Here is an 8,287-nt window from a genome sequence, read left to right on the forward strand (position 1 = left end):
GAGGGAGAGAGAGAAAGAAAGGAAAGAAAGAAAGAAAGAAGGAGAAAGAAAGAAAAAGAAAGAAAGAAGAAAGAGAAAGAAAGAAAGGAAGAAAGGAGGGAGGGAAGGAAGGAAGGAAAGGAAGGAAGGAAGGAAGGAAGGAAGGAAGGAAGGAAGGAAGGAAAGAAGGAAGGAGATCAAAACATCATCACTCTCAACTCGACACTGACTGAGTTTTCTTCTCCCTGGTCTGTAACAGTGCTTGGATTCTCGAGTGTTCTTTAGCTTTGTGTGTGTATGTCTTACCCTCCCCAAACCCATCGAGGTATCAGGTTTCTTGAAAACAAGGCTCTCTTGTTATATATACTCTAGCATCTTCCTGAAAATGGCTTCCTGAAGTCTTTTATTATCTTCTTCCAGCATCTTGAAGGCTTTTGGCAGAGGGCACACTTCCCTCCATTAGTTTCTGTTCAAATATTCAAAAATAATTTTTTAAACTGAAAAAAGACCAATAACCATCTGTCAAACTTGTATGCCGTCTAACTCCAGAACCCTGAAGATAGGATTCAGAGATGCAGCCCCCTGAACACCCAGCTCATTTCTATTGCTTTTTAAACAATTTTTTGTAGAGACGGGGTTGCACCATGTTTTGAACTTCTGGGCTCAAACAATCCTCCTGCCTCGGCCTCCCAAATTGCTGGGATTACAGGTGTGAGCCACCATGCCCAGCTTGGCCCAGGTATATCTTTCAACCTCCTTATACCCTGAAAATATGACTAATTCCAGGCCCCAGGCTAGTGGCTGAAAAGTTACCTGTCTGTAACAGATTTGCTCGGAAAGCTAAACAGCCTCTTTTTGCACAAAATGCTTCAAAAAGCAGAACAAATTAGCCCTAACTCTGCAGTATATAGTTAAAAAACTGCCCACCCATGCTGAGATGGCTCTAGAGGAAAAAGAGTTCTTCAAAAAGCCCCCTCACCACAGAGGACGCTTGTTCCAGGAAATGCCCCATTTAACAGACTCTCAGCTATTGTGAGGACAAAAGTGATGTACACTCACAGCACGAGACCTGCCCAGCCCTGTTTGACTTTGCCTGGCCCTGTCCCTTGCCTGTTCTAAGTTTGTCTTCCCTTCTCTATTTTTTTTTTTCTTTTAAGACAGGGTCTCACTTTGTTGCTGAGGCAAAAGTGCAGTGGCACAATCTTAGCTTATTACAGCCTCCATCTTCTGGGCCCAAGCCATCCTTGCACCTCAGCCTCCCGAGTAGCTGGGACCACAGGTGTGCGCTGCCAAGCCCTGCTAATCTTTGCATTTTTTGGAGAGATGGTGTCTCACTATATTGCCCGGGCTGGTCTCGAATTCCTAGGCTCAAGCAATCCACCTGTTTCGGCCTCCCAAAGTGCTGCAATCACAAAGTGCTCACAATAGTAGCAAGCAGCCAGGCGCGGTGGCTCAGGCCTGTAATCCCAGCACTTTAGGAGGCCAAGGTGGGTGGATCGCCTGAGGTCAGGAGTTTGAGACCAGCCTGGCCAACAAGGTGAAACCTTGTCTCTACTAAAAATACAAAAATTAGGCCGGGTGCGGTGGCTCACACCTGTAATCCCAGCACTTTGGGAGGCCAAGGCGGGTGGATCATGAAGTCAGGAGTTCAAGACCAGCCTGGCCAGGTTGGTGAAACCCTGTCTCTACTAAAAACACACAAAAAATTAGCCAGGCACAGTGGCGGGTGCTTGTAGTCCCAGCTACTCAGGAGGCTGAGGCAGGAGAATTGCTCTAACCTGAGAGGCGGAGGTTGCAGTGAGCCAAGACCGCGCCATTGCACTCCAGTCTGGCAATAGAGCTAGAATCTGTCTCAAAAAAAAAAAAAAAAAAAATACAAAAATTAGCCAGGCGTGGTGGCAGGTGCCTGTAATCCCAGCTACTTGGGAGGCTGAGGCAGGAGAATCTCTTGAACCCAGGAGATGGAAGTTGCAGTGAGCAGAGATCACATCATTCATTGCGCTCCATCTCAAAAAAACAAAAAAGGCAGAGTGCGGTGGCTGACACCTGTAATCCCAGCACTTTGGGAGGCTGAGGCAGGCGGATCACAAGGTCAGGAGATCAAGGCCATCCTGGCTAACACGGTGAAACCCCATCTCTACTAAAAATACAAAAAATTAGCCGGGCGTGGTGGTGGGCGCCTGTAGTCCCAGCTACTCGGGAAGCTGAGGCAGGAGAATGGTGTGAAATCAGGAGGCGGAGCTTGCAATGAGCTGAGATCACGCCACTGGACTCCAGCCTGGGCAACAGAGCGAGACTCCGTCTCAAAAAAAAAAAAAAAAAAAGTAGCAAGCACTCAGGAAAACTGAGACACAGAGAGGTTGAGTAACTTGATCTCACTATTATTATTATTTTAGAGAGGGTCTTTGTTGTTTAGGCTGGAGTACAATCACAGCTCACTGCAGCCTTGAACTCCTGGGCTCAAACAATCCTGTCTCAGCCTCCCAAGCAGCTGAGACTACAGGTGCGCACCACTACCCAGCTAATTTGTTTTTCTTTTTTTTTTTTGAAATGGAGTCTCACTCTGTCGCCCAAGCTGGAGTGCAATGGCTTGATCTCTGCTCACTACAACCTCCGCCTCCCAGGTTCAAGTGATTCTCCTGTCTCAGCCTCCTGAGTAGCTGGGATTACAAGCATGTGCCACCATGCCCGGTTAACTTTGTATTTTTAGTAGAGATGGGTTTTTGCCATGCTGGCCAGGCTGGTCTCGAGCTTCTGACCTCAGGTAATCCACCTGCCTCAGCCTCCCAAAGTGCTGGGATTACAGGCATGAGGCACTGCACCTGTCCCCAGCTAATTTTTTAATTTTATTTTTTGTAGAGACAGGGTCTCACTATGTTGTCCAAGCTGGTCTCGAACTCCTGGGCTCAGCCTCCCAAAGTGCTGGGATTACAGGCATGAGCTACTGTGCCCAGCTGCTGCTATCATTATTATTACTTAACAGCCACAGGCAGTTGGGCACCCTGTGTTCCCTGCCTCTACACCGTATTGCCTCTCTCTGTGGCACGTGTGAACAGGAACAGGTCTCCCCAAACACCAGGAAGGGCTCAGACGTAGGCAGGACGCGGTGGCAAATCACTTGAGGTCAGTAGTTTGAGACCAGCCTGGCCAACATGGTACAACCCCATCTCCATTAAAAATACAAAAAAAAAAAAAATAGCCGGGCATGGTGGCGCACAACTGTGGTCCCAGCTTCTCAAGAGGCTGAGGCAGGAGAATCACTTGAATCCAGGAGACGCAGGCTGCAGTGAACTGAGATCGCACCACTGCACTCCAGCCTGGGCAACAGAGCAAGACATCAAGAGAGAGAGAAAAAAGGAAAGAAAGAAAGAGAGAGAGAGAGAGAGAGAAAGAAAAAGAAAGAAAGAAAGAGGAAGGGAAGGGAGGGGAGGGGAAGGGAGGGGAGGGGAGGGGAGGGGGAGGGGAGGGGAGGGAAGGGAAGGGAAGTGAAGGGAAGGGAAGGGAAGGGAAGGGAAGGGAAGGGAAGGGAAGGGAAGGGAGAGAAAGAAAGAGAGAAAAGAAGGGCTCAGACATGGTCGAGTATAAAGGTGCTGGCCAGGCAATGGCTCATGCCTGTAATTCCAGCACTTTGGAAGGCCGAGGCAAGTTAATCACCTGAGTCCAGGAGTTCGAGACCAGTCTGGGCAATATGGCGAAACCTCGTTTCCACAAAAAAAAATACAAAAATGAGCCGGGCGTGGTGGCAGGCGCCAGTAGTCCCAGCTACTCTGGAGGCTGAAGTGGGAGGATCGCCTGAGTCAGGGAGGTCGAGGTTGCAATGAGCCAAGATCACGCCACTACACTCCAGTCTGGGGTGACAGAGCAAGACCCCGACTCAAAAGAAAAAAAAAAAAAGTGCTGCCCTCACTTGCCAGTCATCAGCAGCTTCTGTGTTGCCACCAGCCTCGGGGCCAGCCCGGACACTCGCTTCCTGAACCGGGTCTTTGATCTCCTCGCCACCAGAGGTCGCTTTCACTCCAGTGGAAAGCTCTTCCCTGAAGCAAAGCAGCTGTGGCTTCCACCAAAATCTTGCCAAGTTGGAACTCCATTCAATTTAACGAGTATTTATTTAAAAGCTAACCTTTAGACCGGATACTGTGAAGCATTAAAAAGAAAGTGTCAGCTATTCTTCTTAATAGCAGATATCTAAGGACAAGGGACATCAAAAAGCTGGGGGAAAAAAGCAATGCTGGCCAGGTGCAGTGGCTCATGCCTGTAATCCCAACATTTTGAGAGGCCAAGGTGGGAGGATCACTTGAGGCGGCCAGGAGTTTGAGATCAGCCTGGACAACATGGCGAAACACTGTCTCAACTAAAAATCAAATAACTTAGCCAGGTGTGGTGGTGCATGCCAGTTACTCCGGAGGCTGAGGCTGGGGGATTACTTGAGCCCTGGGAAGTCGAGGCTGCAGTAAGCTGTGATTGAACCACTACATTCCAGCCGGGGCAACAGAATGAGACCCTGTCTTGAAAAAGAAAAAAGAAAAGAAAAGGAAGAAAAGCTATGCAAGTCACTGCAAAAATAATTGAAAGGAACATTGTATAAATGATCGCTATAGTCTGGACTAGAGTGTAGACTCATCAGAGGAGGGGCTGTTTGAAACCATAAAGGATAAATCAGATGGATTTGGGGTCTATAGGGAGGGAATGGCAGGGCATTCCAGAAAACAGCATGAATAAAATCACGAAGGAAAACATATAGCAGGGCAGACGCAAGGGACACGTGAGAATGAACTCTCAGATCTCCAGCTGGTTTCAGCCTGTCCCATCCTCCCTCCTCTGATATCCCAGCCATTCCTCTCTAGGCCCTCTCCTAATCTAGTCTGGCAAGTCTTCCCTAGGGCCCTTGAAGAAGCCACAATTTCGTGTTACCCCCCTCATGTCCCAGGCTTACAGCTCACAAGGCTAGAAAAAGGCAGTACATCAACCGCAATGGGAAACCAAGAGGGAATAATTTCAGGGGAAGGAAGTGGCAACACGTTTTTGGCAAGTGAAGTTTGAGATGACAATGGAATACTCACTTTATTTCATTTTATTTAAAAAAAATGGAAACTGGCTGGGTGCAGTGGCTCACACCTGCAATCCCAGCACTTTGGGAGTCCGAGCATGTGGATCACATGAGGTCAGGGGTTCGAGACCAGCCTGGCCAAATGGTGAAACCCCGTCTTTACTAAAAATACAAAAATTAGCCGGGCATGGTGGTGGGCACCTGTAAACCCAGCTACTCGAGAGGCTGACGCAGGAGAATTGCTTGAACCCTGGAGGCGGAGGCTGCAGTGAGCCGAGATCACACCATTGCACTCCAGCCTGGGCAACAGAGTGAGGCTCCAAAAAAAAAAAAAAAAAAGGAGGAGGAGAAGGGAATGAAAGGAAGGAAGGAAGGAAGGAAGGAAGGAAGGAAGGAAGGAAGGAAATTGGGCAATTCAGGGAATCGCTGGGGCAGCCAGAGAACCAAATTAGAGGGAGGTCTCACACTATTGCGCTAGGAACAATGCCCCACATCATACCTGTGCCCCTGCCTGTCCTGTGGACGCAAGACACTGCTATTAGCGCCACTCCACTGCCACCCTAAGAACTTGATCCTCTGTCCTTCTGCCAGGGTCTGAACTACCTTCCATCTCCTCATGCCCACCCCAGTCTCTCCTGGAGCAAAGTCTGGCAGGTGCACAGATGGGCAGAATCCAGCTGACATACCCATGCTATGCCCAGAAACAACACTGCAAAAGTGAATATCTGGAAATTGCAAATGCTACTCTGGGAGGTTGGTCTATCTCCTTCTTAGATTCATAAGACAGGAGATTCCCACACTCCAAGAAGGGGGGTTAGAACCTGAGTGCTGAAAAGAATGACAAACATCAACCACAGAGAGTGTTCCAGCCGGGTGTGGTGTATGGGATTACGCCTGTAATCCCAGCACTTTGGGAGGCCAAGGCAGGAAGATCACTTGAGCCCGGGAGTTTGAGACCAGCCTGGGCAACATAGCGAGACCTGGTGTCTGCAAACAATTTTTTTTTTTTTGGGACAGAGTCTCACTCTATTGCCCAGGCAGGAGTGCAGTGTCGAGATCTCAGATCATTGCAACCCCTGCCTCCCGGGTTCAAGCAATTCTCCTGCCTCAGCCTCCTAAATAGCTGGGATTACAGGTGTGCGCCATCACGCCTGGCTAATTTTTGTATTTTTAGTAGAGACAGGGTTTCACCATGTTGGCCAGGCTGGTCTTGAACTCCTGACCTCAAGTGATCCACCCACCTCGACCTCCCAAAATGCTGGGATTATAGGTGTGAACCACCACACCCAGCCCTACAAACAAATTTTTAAAAATAGCTAGGTATGGTGGTGCATGCCTATAGTCTCAGCTCCTTGGAAGGCTGAGGCAGGAGGATCACTTGAGCCCATGAGTTTGAGGGTGCAGTGATCATGATCACACCAGTGCACTCCAGCCTGGGCAACAGAGTGAGACCCTGACTCTAAAAAAATTGAAAAAAAAAAAAAAAAAAAGGCAAGGAGGAACATGGATCACAGACTCACAAAGATGAGAGGCTTCAGAAGCCATCTGGCCACCCTCTCAACCACCACAGGAACCACCTCTACAACCACATGAGAAAAGGCATGAGGAGGTGTCAGTGTGGTTTGCAGGATGACGGTACAAACACCATTCCTAATGATGAAGAAGAATCTCACCTCTTCAGCTAGGCGCGGTGGCTCAGGCCTGTAATCCCAGCACTTTGGGAGGCCGAGGCGGGTGGATCACTGGAGGTCAGGAGTTCAAAACCAGCCTGGCCAACATGGTGAAACCCCGTCTCTACTAAAAATACAAAAGTTAGCCAGGTGTGGTGGCGTGCGCCTGTAATCCCAGCTACTCAAGAGGCTGAGGCAGGAGGATTGCTTGCACCCAGGAGGCGGAGATTGCAGTGAGCTGAGATCATGCCATTGCACTCCAGCCTGGGTGACAGAGCGAGACTCCATCTCAAAAAAAAAAAAAAAGAAGAAGAAGAATCTCACCTCTTCCATGTTTCCATTTATACAAGTGGCACCACTAACCCTCCAGGATTTTTCTCCCATCCTCTCTATTTGGATGATGACCAACTTCAGATCACCAGCTCCTTTGAGGCATCTCTCCTGATTTGTCCCTCCCATTTCATCCTGCAGCCAGGATTCCCAAAACTCTCAGACGATCTTTCAGCTTTCCAGTTGTCCTTTCAAATTCTCCCACATATGATTATAAGATTAATTTTTTTTTTTTTTCCTGAGACAGGGTATCGCTCTGTCATCCAGGCTGGAGTGCAGTGGAAAAATCAAGACTCACTGCAGCTTCTACCTCCTGCGCTCAAGCGATCCTCCCACCTCAGCCTCCTAAGCAGCTGGGACCACAGGCACATGCCACCATGCCTGGCTAATTTTTTTTATTTTTTCTAGAAACAGGGTCTATGTTGCCCAGGCTGGTCTCAAACTCCTGAGCTCCAGCAATCCTGCCACCTCAGTCTCCCAAAGTGCTGGGCTTATGAGCATGAGCCACCATGTGGCTGGCCAAGATTAACTTTCTTAACACTGTTTTCACCAAGTTATTCACTGGTTCACACAACCATAATGACTCTCAACTGCCAACTGCATCAAATCTCAATTCATCTCCATGCACAAGCTGTATCAGATCAACTAACTCATAGATCCTCCACATTCATCATTCGCTAACAATGAAATCCAAGTCGGGTGTGGTGGCTCATGCCTGTAATCCCAGCACTTTGGGAGGCCGAAGCAGGTGGATCACCTGAGGTCAGGAGTTCAAGACCAGCCTGGCCAATATGGTGAAACCTTGTCTCTACTAAAAATACAAAAAAATTAGCTGGGTGTGGTGATGTACGCCTATAGTCCCAGCTACTCAGGAGGCTGAGGCAGGAGAATCGCTTGAACCTGGCAGGCAGAGGTTGCAGTGAGCCAAGATCACACCTCTAGTTTCAACCACTTGAATTCTATGACTCCCTACAAACAAAACCCGTATTTCTTTTCATTTGTAATTTCTTTAATTTTTTGAGACAGGTTCTCGCTCTGTCATCCAGGTTGGAGTGTGGTGGTAAGATATCGGCTCACTGCAACCTCCACCTTCCAGGCTCAAGCGATCCTCCCACCTCAGCCTCCTGAGTAGCTGGGACCACAGGTGTGCGCCACCATGCCCAACTAATTTTTGTATCTTTTGTAGAGACAGGGTTTTGCCAGGTTGTCCATGCTGGTCTTAAATTCTTGGGCTCCTGCAATCCTCCCACCTCAGCCTCCC

The 8,287-nt window shown here is 48.7% G+C and overlaps 1 protein-coding gene across 2 annotated transcripts in view; it reads left to right on the top strand.

The window, feature by feature from the left end:
- Window positions 1–8,287, top strand: part of COL26A1 (collagen type XXVI alpha 1 chain) — a 553,406-nt gene that overhangs the window by 114,923 nt on the left and 430,196 nt on the right. The gene's annotated exons all lie outside the window — the stretch shown is intronic.

This window comes from Hylobates moloch, unplaced genomic scaffold (assembly GCF_009828535.3).
Source record: "Hylobates moloch isolate HMO894 unplaced genomic scaffold, HMol_V3 SCAFFOLD_1, whole genome shotgun sequence".
NCBI lineage: Eukaryota > Metazoa > Chordata > Mammalia > Primates > Hylobatidae > Hylobates > Hylobates moloch.